Source organism: Schistocerca gregaria, chromosome 1 (genome assembly GCF_023897955.1).
Source record: "Schistocerca gregaria isolate iqSchGreg1 chromosome 1, iqSchGreg1.2, whole genome shotgun sequence".
NCBI classification, from domain to species: Eukaryota; Metazoa; Arthropoda; class Insecta; order Orthoptera; family Acrididae; genus Schistocerca; species Schistocerca gregaria.
Genome location: NC_064920.1, coordinates 331,103,570 through 331,117,672, shown reverse-complemented (window position 1 = coordinate 331,117,672; position 14,103 = coordinate 331,103,570). Strand labels below are relative to the sequence as shown.

General features: G+C 43.4%; 1 non-coding gene and 1 pseudogene across 1 annotated transcript; one reads left to right on the top strand and one right to left on the bottom strand.

Moving 5' to 3' along the window:
- The first annotated feature begins 227 nt into the window (after positions 1-227).
- LOC126345739 (ras-like protein 1) lies at positions 228-11,156 on the top strand (annotated as a pseudogene).
- On the bottom strand, positions 7,154-7,228 carry Trnat-ugu (transfer RNA threonine (anticodon UGU)). The gene has a single exon. It is a non-coding gene; the product is annotated as a tRNA-Thr (tRNA).
- Positions 11,157-14,103: the final 2,947 nt, after the last annotated feature.

Genomic DNA, 14,103 nt, shown 5'->3' with positions numbered 1-14,103 from the left:
TGGATAACACTGAAGACCCATGCCTAGCGGTAACGTTTTCGATTAATAATCAAAACGTCCTTGGTCCCGGTTGCGTTTTTGAGGTGGCAGAACATTGTTTATGGAAATAAAAATGAAAGCGACGGAAAAGTTTTTATTGAAGTATGGTATATTTCAGAGATGTTGTAAAAGAGGTTTTCATAACTGTACGTTTTCGGTACTGCTATCCTTGCTTTACATATTCGAGAATGATTGAATACAAACTGGTTGCTGCAGGTGCAGGTAGCGTGGGGAAAAGCGCATCGACAATTCAACTTACACAAAATCATTTTGTAGACGAATACGACACTACAACTGAAAATTGTTATCGGAAACAGATTTTGATTGAAGGAGAGACGTGTTTGCTAGACCTATTGGACGCAGCAGTTCAAGAACAACATAGTGCTATGAGAGACTAATATATGAGGGTTGGTGACGGTTTCCTTTCATATTTCGTTGTTAACAGAGCAAAGTCCTTTGAAGATATTGGAAATTATCGCGAGCAGATAAAATGCGTTAAGGATGCAGAGGAAGTCCCAAAGGATTTAGTTTAGAATAAGTGTGATCTACCACCGTAGGTAATTCACACAAAAGAAGCACGCGAAATAGTGAAGCAGTATGGAATAGCCTTCTTCGAAACATCAGCAAAAACACGTATGAGTGTTGCGACGCATTCTGTAACCTTGTACGAGAAATCAGAAAAGATAAGGAAGAGAGAGGACGACTAAAAAGAGAAAGATTGAGACGAACCCACAAAAAGAAGAGATGCTGTTTGTTGTTGAGGTTTAATTACTTTAACTTATAACTATATCTCTTTAAATATAAAACTTTATCTAATCTCGTTCCTTAATTCCATATAATGAGCATGTAATTCTTTTTTACATTTGCCATTGTAAGATGGCAAGAACTATGCTCCTTACATGAAGTCATTAAAGATCACCTAACTCTCGTTGAGCGAACAGTAGGGCTGAACAAAAATGACTGACAAGGCGCAATGCATCTTGTAGAGGGTGTAGTATGGAAGTATTGGAATAATTAATGTCGGGTGATGGTTTTAAAGTAATTCACACGACATTAAAAACTTTGTGGAAACGTGTCGATTTACTGGAGGCTAGTTTATCCCAGAGAAGTATACAGACTTGACTGTGACGGGCTCGGGAGCGGTGAAGGGAAGCGACAATAGGCAGCTTAGGGCAGCTAAAGCTCTGAGAATGCGGTAACGGGGCGCGGCCTCCAGCTGCCTTAAGATGAGTGACAGTGAGTGGGTGGTTGACGCCATGCTGGTGTACCAGGAAGCAGATGGAGAACTTTTATGCCTGTTGATAAATGTCTGTCGTCCCGTTTTCAGTGAAACATGCTAGTAAGCCATGCAAAGCTATGGTGGAGATGTCAACAGAGGCCAAAATATGTGTGTTAGTGACTATAGCAACTTCACGCTGAATTCATGGTCCACAGAGTCTGAAGTAAATCAGGTGAAGAGCGACAGAATGAAAAACGCCGGCCTCTGATGGGAATATAGGACCAAGGAATTTGCAGTACTCTTCTGGGAGTCAGAATTCCGGAAAAATTGGTGTTTTGTGCAGATGCTAACCTTGATGGGCGGCCTGGGAGGAGCTAAATAGCAAAAGTTGAGAGGAAGGGAAATTTTGTGGAAATTTGTTCACTTCCCAGAGCAGGCATTGGTCGGCACTGGGAAGCGACGCATAATTAACGCGACTTGTGCTGCAGTTGGCGTAAGTGATTTTGCTGGAGGGGAAACCGAGGCGTAGAGCAGACTGGGAGAAGTCCTCATAGAAGTCTTCCATTCCAGCTTGCCTAGAGTGCTGACGTGGTGTTCTTTACTCAGCTTGCCTGAGAGAGAGTGAGCATTTCTGCAGTTTAGGACTTAGCAAAAGGAACGATTGAGCTTGGAGATAGAAAGTTTTCATTGAGCTATATACTGAGCAAGATAGCTAGAAGTGAATAGACGAGCGCAGCCTTGCAGCACCACAAGGTCGGCCGATGTCCGCATAATCGCCCCGCCACGCTGAATTCGGTGATATTGCGCCCACTCCGGCTACTGATTAATGTGTTGGATCACGTCCGCAAAGTTTCCACGAGGGTTTCATGGGCCATGTAATGTAGAATTCTTCTCGCATTTCACATTACTTTTGATTTATCGCGCTTTACTCCACACAAACGCAATTTATTACCACTGCCTGTTAGGAGAGTAATGTAATGTGATGATTGACGGTCGTGAGTTAAAATAAATCTGTGCTAATCGACTGATCTGTTTACAATAAAGTAATTGAAATCCCAAGCAAATGTTTTAAAATTCCCTTGCTCTGTACAGTTATCATTACTTATTTACAGATCCCATGTAATACCTTTTGACATTTATGTGTCTTTTAGCACAGTTACGACAATTTTATTTTTTTAACTATGATCAATCAGTCAAATGTTCCCTTTTTGCATTTTTAAAGCACGTTTCTTGAAATGGAAAGCTTGTATACTAAGTGTTATTGAGAAGTGACCAGGATGATGCTAAATGGTATAAGTTTCAATTTTCATACAAGAGCTGTTACACAAAGTGGCCATTTCATTATTCAGATACTCTTTACATGTGTCAACATTACATTACTGTCAAGGGGAAATGCTTAATGTTATTACTCTGAAGCAGTAGAAACTTGTCCAAACGGTTACCTAGTATCTTGTCACCATTTCTTCACAACAAGCAACAGCAAACACATATTAAGCGTTTGTCTTCGATTATATGTAATATTGAAACGTGTAATGCACATTGCAATAGTAGGGCTGTGGTCAGGACATCTCAAAATGTTAAAGTGAACAATATAAGTGAAATATTAAGTTGCTGTCTTATTAATACGAATAGAGTAATCAAATCGTCGAGCTGTACTAGTAAATAAGTCTTCTGAGAAAGGAAACTGAGAGCACGAAGGAGACTGTAATGAACAGATATGACGCTATCATTTTTTTCATGACTTGAACACGTTGACTGGATATGGTCAGTAACAAGAAGCATAATTTTTTAATGGAAGAAACTGGTACACCTGCTTAATATCGTGTAGGCTCCCGCGAGCAAGCAGAAGTGCCGTGACACGACTTGGCATGGACTCGACTAATGTCTGAAATAGTTCCGGAGGGAATTGATACCATGAATCCTAAAGGGCTGTCCATAAATGCATAAGAGTACGAGGGGAAGTGATCTCTTCTGAACAACACTCTGCAAGGCATTCCACATGTGCTCAATATTGCTCATGTCAGGCGAGTTTGGCGGGCAGCGGAAGTGTTTAAACTCAGAAGAGTGTTCCTGGAGCCACTGGACGTATAGCGTGTCGCATTGTCTGGCTGGAACTGTCCAAGTCCGACACAATGCACAACGGACATGGATATATGCAGATGATAACACAGGATGCTTACGTGTCACCTGTCAGAGTCGTGACTAGATGTATCAGGGATCCCACATCACTCCTACTGCACACGCCCTACACCATTACAGAGCCTCCACCATCTTGAACAGTCCCTTGTTGACATGCAGGGTTAATGGATTCATGAGGTTGTCTCCGTACTCATACTCATCCATGCACTAGAAACAATTTGAAATGAGATTCGTCCGACCAGGCAACATGTTTCCAATCATCAACAGTCCAGCGTGGGTGTTCACGGGCCCAGGCGAGGCGTAAAGCTTTGTGTTTTGCAGTCATCAAGGGTACACGAGTGGATATTTGAGTCCGAAAGCGCATATCGATGATGTTTCACTGAATTGTTGGCACGCTGACAGTTGTTGATGGCACAACGTTGAATTTTGCAACAATTTTTATGGACGAGTTGCACTTCTGTCACGTTGAACGATTTTCTTCAGCCATCGCTGGTCCCGTTCTTACAGGATCTTTTTCCCGCCCCAGCGAGATTTGATGTTTTTCCGGATTCTTGATAATCACGGTACACTCGTGAAATGGTCGTATGGGAAAATCCCCACATTATCGCTACCTCCGAAATATGGTGTCCCATGTGAGCCAACTATAACACCACGGTCAAACTCATTTAAATCTTGATAACCTGCCATTGTAGCAGCTGTAATCAGTCTAACAACTGCGCCAGACTCTTGTCTTATATAGGCGTGGGCGGCCGCAGTTACGTATTCTGCCTGTTTAAATATGTCTTTTTTTGAATACACATGCCTATACCAGTTTCTTTGGCGCTTCATTGTATTAGAGGAAATAACATTTTATTACTATCTGAAGTTACATGTTAACATTCTATATTTGTCCTAATGTTTGTGTATTGCAAAGAATTATGTGCTATTATAGTTCAAAGAAACAAATTCAGTTAAATATGAGTTTTTCACTTACAAAGTTAGTGTATTTTTATTTCTGTATTATTGCAAATTTCGCAAGTATCTACTGATGTTGTTAAGAAACAAAAAAAAATTATTAACAATCAGCACTGTTGGCCGTAGACTTCCGGCATAAGAAATCACCCTTATTCTGCCAACGGCCTCCTCGAAGAGGAGCGAGAAGCGCATAGAGTTTCAGGGCAGTCTCTTATCCTTGGGGTGAGAAACTGTCCCTAAAGGCGGAAGAATCAGCAATGATCAGTGGCATTAGGATGCAGAAAGCAATGGAACCTGCTGCATTAAAGACATGTTACTTGTGACCACAGGATATGTGGCCTGTCACTGAAAAAGAGTCATGAGGATCTCTCCATTAGCAAAAGATTCCAGGAGGGGTCTGCCAAAAGGGAAGTGACTATGAGAAAAGGATTAAATAACAAACGGAAGGATAACGTTCTACGAGGGGTGGGGAGGGGGGTTGATTAGGCAAGCTAGAAAATATGAAAAGGGAAATGCAGAGAGTCAGTCTAGATATAATAGGAGCCAGTGATGTGAAATGGAAAGAAGACGTCTGGTTAGATGAATACAGGGTAATATCAAAAGCCGTAGAAAACAGTATAACGGGAGTAGGATTTGTTATGAATAGGAAGGTAAGGCAGAGATGAATTACTGTGAAGAGGTCAGTGGTAGGTTTGTTATTACCAGAATCGACAGCACACCAACATCGACAACGATAGTTTAGGTAGAAGGAGTAGAAGAAATGGTCACAGGAGAATATGGGCTTTGGACAAGAGAATGTGGACTTGGGACAAGGAATGAGAGAAGAGAAACACTGATTATTGATGGTGTTAGGACAGCAACATTTGTCTTCAAACAACAGCCACGGTCTCCATCATGTCACCATATAAGAAAATTTCAACACTGATTATGTTCTTCAATAAATGTCAGCTACTAATAGCGAATATAATAGCGAATATCCTGTTAAAGAATCACTAAATGAGGAGGTGTAGTTGGAAGAGGTCGGGTGGTATGGGAAGATTTTAGTTAGATTACATTATTGTCAGACAGAGATTCCGAAATCAGATACTGCGTACCTAGGACCAGATATGGACTGAGATCACGAAGTAGTAGTGTTGAATTTTAAGACAATAGTCAGGAAGAATCAATACGCAAAGAAGTGGGATACAGATATATTAAGGAATGACGAGACACTCTTGAAGTTCTCTGAGCTATAGATACAACAATAACGAATAGCTCACTAGGTAGTACAGTTGAACATCTCTAAAAAGGACAATCGCAGAAGTAGGAAAGAAAAAAAAAATAGGTGCAAAGATGGTAACGGCAAAGAAACGATGAGTAAAAGAAGAAATATTTCAGTTAATCGATGTAAGAATGAAATACAAAAATATTCAGGGAAATTCAGGAATACAGAAATAAGAGTCACTGAGGAATGAAATTAATAGGGAGTGCAGGGAAGCTAAGTTGTTGCAGTTATTGCATATTACTGTATCAAGAGATTCGGAATCGGAGTATTGTGATTCCTTTCTAGATTTCTGTCTGTTTCTGGTAAGATGAACAGTTTAAGTAAACAAAGTCTTTTTCGTAGTAATTGTGGCTGGCAACTCAACAGTAATTTGTTGCGTCAGCTGTTATTTAGGCTGCGAGTGTTACTCTCTACTTTAAGTAGTAAAATCTTAACTAAAACACTACACGGATACAGCCTTTTGCTGTCACATACACGGCACGTATACAGAAAAATACCTTACTCACAATGAAAAAAAAGGTACCATGGGGTATCAGTCAGCACAGAAAACCGATGGAAACACACACTACTGCCCTTACCTTAGTCACATACAGCGTTAGGTCGAGATTGTATGTTGTTTATCCTTGTCCTGCTATATAATTGCTTGTCGTTATATTTTCTCTGAATGCAAGAGAGGTTTTGGAATTACAGTTATCCAATCAAACACAAGTGATGAACAATGAAAAGAAACATTAATCATTTAATTACAAACTCAATAAAAATACAATGCAATACAATAAAATAATGATTTCTATGAAACTTTATATGTATTTTGCTTAGAATCGAGCCGCGCGGTAGGGCGCCACTTGTATCGTCTCTCTCTCTCTCTCTCTCTCTTCTTTGGTATTACTGTGTTTAGATTTTAATGTAAGTTGTGGTTGGGATTGCTTGGAAAAAGATGAAGGATCTTTAATACGCTGTTGGCGTCATGTATATTGTGCATGCTCGTAAATGGGATTTACATACTCCGACGATAATCAAAGTTGCTACGCAGATAAATTTTTTAGAAAGAGTGGGTACAGGTTTGCTTGTAAGTGTTTAATTATGTTACCCAAACTCGCGGCTAGCCCCAAAGATAATGAAGAGTAACATGAAACTATTGCTGTAATTCGCGATAAATTAATTGTAGTGTAGAGGGACGCGATAAAATCACGTACGTGATGTAAAGATTTGTACTCACGACAAATAATTTCATTTATATCAGACTGGCCTATGTTTGGTTAAGTATTTACTTGACGGAAATAAATTTAATTGCAATCTGTTGATACCGTGAAGGAAACCTAAGCCTTGTTGCCTACTGCAGTTAAATTTATCAATGTAGTTCCGTAAAAAGTCTTATAAAATGAACTTTGCAACTATTAATGCTTGAAAATTTTATAAATATTCAAAGTATTTATTATGTTAGCTTGAGGGTGAAGCCCAATATTTAAAGATAATTAAATGAACACCCTAGCTGCAGAGGTGTTGATATACTTAATTGGGGACATTTTGAAAATGTGTGCCCCGACCGGGACTCGAAGCCGGGATCTCCTGCTTACATGGCAGACGCTCTATCCATCTGAGCCACCGAGGGCACAGAGCATAGTGCGCCTGCATGTCCTGAATGAAGTATATCAAAGCCTCTTTGCAGCTATGGTGTCCATTTAATTATTTCATTCTAGCGAAGCTGCATGGTCATCAACAGTAACTGTTCTGTCGGGAACAGATACTACCGTCATATATAGTTAAAATATGGCTTCCCGGCCATTGACCTGCTTGTGTGAACGCACACGCTATGCCCTAACTCGTTCTGGACTTGGTATATTAATCTGCCACGAGTAATGAGTATGATGGGCAAACATCTGTTAGGCGCACTACGAATGTAGTGGTGTGGACATGTTGGGAATGTGGGTCTCACGGGGAGCGTGCAAGGGATAAGACCCTGCTGGAGCACTATCCTCTGTGCCCTCGGTGCCTCAGGTGGATAGAGCGTCTGCCAAGTAAGCAGGAGATCCCGGTCAGAGCTCACATTTTCAACATGTCCCCAATGAAGTATATCAACGCCTGTTTGCAGCTAGGGTGTCCATTTAATTATCATTTCATTCTAGCAAAGCTGCATGGTCATTAACGGTAACTGTTCTTTTGGGAACAGATACTACCGTCATATATAGCCAATATTTAGTACTTTAATTAAATTCCACATAATGGCCGCCCGTGCGCCATTACGACAAAAGAAAGCCAAGTGGGAATCTTCTACAAAACCCGCTTTAATTAATTATTTTCACTTAAATATTTCCACAGAGTGAGAGAGGTTTTGAATAAGAACAGGAGAAATTCACGCTTTATTCATTTGTTGCAACAGAAAATACGTACATCAAATACTTAGTGCATCAGAACAACTAAACGATTTAATTCTTCAACAGTAGAGACATCAGTAATATTAGATCTTTGAACCGTCTTTTTACCATTGTTGTTATTGTTGTTGTTTTTGTGGTCTTAAGTTCTGAGACTGGTTTGATGCAGCTCTCCGTGCTAATCTATCCTGTGCAAGCTTCTTCGTCTCCCAGTACCTATTGCAGCCTACATCTTTCTGAATCTGCTTAGTGTATTCATCTCTTGGTCTCCCTCTAGGATTTTTACCCTCCACGCTGCCCTCCAATACTAAATTGGTGATCCCTCGATGCCTCAGAACATGTCCTACCAATCGATCCGTTCTTCTAGTCAAGTTGTGCCACAAGCTCCTCTCCTCCCCAATTCTATTCAATACATCCTCATTAGTTATGTGGTCTACCCATCTAATATTCAGCATTCTTCTGTAACACCACATTTCGAAAGCTTCTATTCTCTTCTTGTCCAAACTATTTATCGTCCATGTTTCACTTCCATACATGGCCACACTCCATACAATTTACCATTAATGACATAGAATTTCCATAGTTACAGAGAATGTCTTTCCATGGCATCCTTATTTTTTGACACTAAAATACACATTTTATTAACTTTTTAACATTAAAATACCATATTAACGAGTTGTAGGTTTTATAAATATCTGTCGTATTAGCTAAGGTTTTTATCGATCGAAATACAGTCAGTTTTGTACATTTACACCTCTACTGCTTTCCAGGAGACGTCACACCATGTGCAGGCAGGTTGTTTATAAACAAGGGGAAATTGCGAGTAATAGAAAGTGTTGGTGCTACACACTCTCCCGTGCCCACTCTTTCTCTCGGGCCTTGGAAGGGTTGAAGGAGAAGTGTGCCGTTACGGGATTTTCAGTGAAACCATCAAGTAAAACTGCTGAGTCTGCGAGCTACGGAACAGATCCGCAGCAGATACTTTAATAATATCACAAAGTGGCCGGCTGAAAGTGACACGAGAGACGTTTGACGTGAGTCACGCCCGCGCGATACAGATTAGAGCGCCTCCGCCAACGACCTGAGAGTGACAGGGACGAGGGTGTGGCTGGTGCAGTCTTAATCCGGGGTCGCAAATTGCAGGCCGGCTGACGAGGCTGCGCGGATCGGAGGATCAGATGGTGCTGAGCTGGCGTCGCGAGCCGAGCCGGCGCCGTGCGCAGCGCTCGTTAGCACTGCGCGCTCTTCATTATACTGTGCGGGCGCAGCCCGGCCTGCCCGCCGCCTCATCCCATTACGACGGGCCGCGAAACTTAGCAGCAGGCGTGTACGCGTGTGTGTGCGCAGCTTTGCGTGGCCTTTCCACCACGGCACTCCAGTGGAATAAATTCCGGGCACACAACTGAACAATGTGCAACTTTTGTCGCATTTGTTGGTTACATCGTAGTGGTACCTGATCGTAAGTCGTCGTAGTGACGCAGAAGAGCGACCGGAAAAACCGCAAGTCATTCCCATTTTCAAGAACGGCCATGGGACAGATGGAACTGTCTGGTCACTGTATACCTATTACTGGACATTAAGCCTTTCGTAGCTTCTCGCATATGTGTACGTGCAGCAGGTAGAGCAAGCGGATGGCTATGGGCATACATGTACGCGTGGCATGTAGAACAGATAGGCGAAGAGGGGTGTTCATCTGCGCCTGATAGGAAGCAGACCCTGACGGCTAAGGGCATTCATGTAGGCCTGGGCGCGGGAGCAGGTGAACGCGTACTATAGTGTGCTGATTCGCTGTTGTCCGCTTTCAACATTCCTGCCAATTCTGTCATTATCTGCTCTTCTCCGTAATATCGGATAGCGCTACAGCTTTCACCTGTTCCTGGACAATACAAGGGGACTGATGATCTCCGATGTTAAGTCCCGCAGTGCCCAGAGCCATTTCAACCATTTGGACAATACAAGTGACACAAACATATATATTCTGAAGCGCACTGACCTATCAGATGTTACAAAAGGAGAATAGTGCAGTAGGTACATACAGTATGTGATCAAAATTATGCCGGCCACGGTGGCCGAGCGGTTGTAGGCGCTTCAGTCCGGAACCGCGCGACTGCTACGGGCACATTTAGACAGCCAGGCAGAGCCGAGCTCGGGGCCTTTTTCGTCTTCGTCTTTCGGTTAGTGTGACTGGATTTGGTAAGGTTTTGTGCGCTTAAAGAGACGCTTTGCTTTAAGTTGGGTGAGTTGGGTTCAAAAATGACTCTGAGCATTATGGGACTTAACTTTTGAGGTCATCAGTCTCCTAGAACTTAGAACTACTTAAACCTAACCAACCTAAGGACATCACACACATCCATTCCCGAGGCAGGATTGGTACCTGCGACCGTAGCGGCCGCGCGGTTCCAGACTGTAGCGCCTAGAACCGCTCGGTCACACGGCCGGCGGGTGAGTTGGGGAAGGGGACCAAACAACGAGGTCATCGGTCCCTTCGGATTAGGGAAGGAAAAGGGAAGGAAGTCAACTGTTAGCTTTCAAAAGAACCATCCCGGAATTTACCTGAAGCGATTGCTTGAAATCACAGAAAACCACTGCGCCGCCTCACTCGGTGGGCTTAAGTGGTATTCGATATGCACGAATTCGGGACTTAAAAATATTACAGATATGAATATAAATGGTAGTAAGAAGTCAAAGGAAACGAAATTATTTCATAGCGAGTCATCCAAGAACACGGATCGCTTGTACAAAAATAATCAGAAAATACCACTAGCTCCGATATTTTGTTAGGCTTCATCACGTACGCCTATGATAGAAAACTTTAGTGTAGGTGATACTTCGAATGCTCTCAAATATGGGTCAATTGTAACCATTTTAATTCGGCTGTGGTTTTGCCTGCTCATTCTTTTTGTTTCGTGTTCCCTTAGTTTTCTCCAGTTCTGGACATAATTATATTTCGTGCTCCTCTTGTGACACTGGTGGAACAGGTCCGTGGCAGTTTGCTACCCGAGGAAACACCACCGCTATTGCGCCACTGTGGCTGCGGGAACCCCACTACCACCACGGCCAGGGGCGGTCTCTTTGGCGCGCCTCTGTCCCCGACAAAGCGGCCGCGTGCGCCACATACCAGCGCGCTTTGTTTTCCGGCCACGGCAACGCGTGCCTGCGCCATCTGTGATCCTCGGCGCCAGAGGCATTCGTTGCTGCCAATTGGCAATTAACGGATTTCCCCACCCGCTCCACCGCCACCCACACCCCCGACGGGCTGGCCTCTGATGCGCTCGTAGAGCGATGGCAGCGACACGCGCTGCTGATGGCCGAGTTAGTTCTTCGCATCTGCGGTTAATGCTCCCATCGCGTTGTTACTGATCTGCGGTCGACAAATATCCCGTCCCACGTCGCTGCGCAAACATTTCGCCTAATGAACAATTTATGTTCGGCACTGGCAGATCCGTTACGGACTCCGAGCGGTGTGAAATCGCTCCAGTTAAATCCCGCTCGCCGGGCCACGCTTCCTGTCTGTCTGCAGTTGACACGGTGTTGAGCGAGGCTATAATGCTCAGTTCTCTCCATCCGTATCGACAACCGCATGTCTGTGTCTCGTGAAACTGAGTCCGCTTTTACGCCTGTCGTAATTATTTGTGTTACTTCTCAAAAAAGGATTTAAAAGGATCAAGGACATTTCATGAGAATCGGATGCGTGACTATTGCAAAACTACTTCATTAAAGTGTATTGTATTTCTAAATATTTTATGTACTATGAAGCAGACCAGTTGAAGCACAGAAAAACTTAGTATAAATTTCAGGCAATAAAGACTGCCAATCTTCGCATTTTTGATAGGCTATTTGGCATTGACTGACAACCATACAGCCGGCCGGAGCGCCTGTGCGGTTCTAGGCGCTAAAGCCTGCAGCCGAGCGACCGCTACGGTCGCAGGTTCGAATCCTGCCTCGGGCATGGATTTGTGTGATGTCCGTAGGTTAGTTAGGTTTAATTAGTTCTAAGCTCTAGGCGACTGATGTCCTCAGAAGTTAAATCGCATAGTGCTCAGAGTCATTTGACAACCATAGAGCCATCTCACATGCCATATTTATACTGTTATGTCTATTGTTTACAGAAAATATTAGCAAAACTGCCACTCGGTGACATATGTAGTTCAAAATACAAATACATGGACTCTCTCATCACCATTCTAACTTTTGCACTTCTTATTTCAACTGAACACACTAATATTTCGTAGCAACATACGTGGACGACAAGCCATTGCTCAACCTGTTGTGTCACCGCAAGGCACCACACTTGCTAGTTTGTAGGCTTCAAATCGGCCACGGCCCGTCAGTACACACAGGACCCGCGAGTCGCCACTGTCGACGCTAGCAGACCGAGCGCCGCCACTCGGCTGGTCTTACGAGACAAGCTAGCGCACTGGCCAGCTATACAGCCGACGTTAATAGTAATGGTTCACTTGTTACAGCTTCAGAGATCTCATCTGCAGAGACGCTAGATAGCATAGCCTTTAGCTAAGTCAGGAGCTACGACCTAGGCAGGCGCCACATACAGTTTACGCATTGACAATTGATCTACATGTGTGAAGCAGTCAGAATTGTAAAGAAGTATTCGCAGTTCATTCTATAACTGCACTTTTTAAGTATATTGTACAAAGTCAAGGTCGACGTTCGCCGCTGATGCTGAATTAAAGCTAAGTATTTAATTGTATTCCTGTCTACAAACTTTCTAATCACCTAAGATGTTTCAAATACATCTCGTCAAGTACAGTTCATTGACCGTCACGTCAGCCTACGTGATCAGCGCGTGCAATTAACGGCCACACCTCGTGATCAAACTAAGAGTCGCGTGACTCAGCCGTGTCACCCTTTTTGCATGAGGCCCATAGTCCCGCCTCATACATAACACAGCCTACTAACAGATTCCATAGGGTAGATGAAGAAGTAGATGAAGAAAACAACGATTGACCGGTAACAATATAACTACGGAAAATAGTAAATGGTTCTAATGGCTCTGAGCTCTGTGGGACTTAACATCGGAGGTCATCAGTCCCCTAGACTTAGAACTACTTAAACCTAACTAACCTAAGGACATCACACACATCCATGCCCGAGGCAGGATTCGAACCTGCGACCGTAGCGGTCGCGCGGTTTCAGAGTGTAGCGCCTAGAACCTCTCGGACAATAGCAATAGCAATAACTTCAGTCAGTGCTGACTTGTAGTCACAGAACTCCTCTTTTATAGATTAGATAGCATTAGTCAGTGCAGGCGTAATGTTGCTAAACTGCGACTCTACAGCACGCTTAGATAACATAGGTCACTAATATTAAACGAATTAACAAAACACTGTACTAGCACCAACTAAGCTATCACTGCTCACTCCTCCTTCACTTACTAACGTACGAGGCCGTTCAATAAGTAACGCAACAAATATTTTTTTCTGAAAGCTGGTTGGTTTTATTCATGATCACAATACGCTATATCATTCCCCATTCTTCTGGCTAGAAAACTCTATTTCTCAACACAAGCTCCGTTCAATGCGACAGCTTTATGCCACAATACTGGGAGGGCCTGTGTACCACATGCTACCATGCTAGTGGGAAACGTCTTATTGCACCAGTGACCTCCCCATTATCCACGTATTGCTTCCCACTGAGTGCATCCTTCATTAGGCCAAAGAGATGATCGTAACGATTAAGCCATTCCGTACAAATGATCCTTCGTTGCTTCTTATAGTCTTCTGTTACGGGTCGAGGAGCCCAGTGGGTACGCATATTTGAGTATTGCAATTGGTCGGCAAGTGTGTCACTACGACCGACGGAGACGTCCAGTTGAGCAACAAGGTGTTTGACTGTGATCTGTCTATCACCTCGCATGAGAGTATCCGCACGACTCAGAGCTGCAGGGGGTACGCGGGATGTCGGACAGGTTTCCTCGACCTAGTTGCGATGATGACGACTCACCACGCTTCACTGCCAGGTCTCCGCAGACATTATGCAAGCGCTTACGAATATCTGCGATGGTCTGGTATTCAGCCAAAAGACATTCAACGATAGCTCTCTGCTTGGCACGCACTTCCGTTACAGACGCCATTTGAAGGTTACTTACAGCGTCGCTA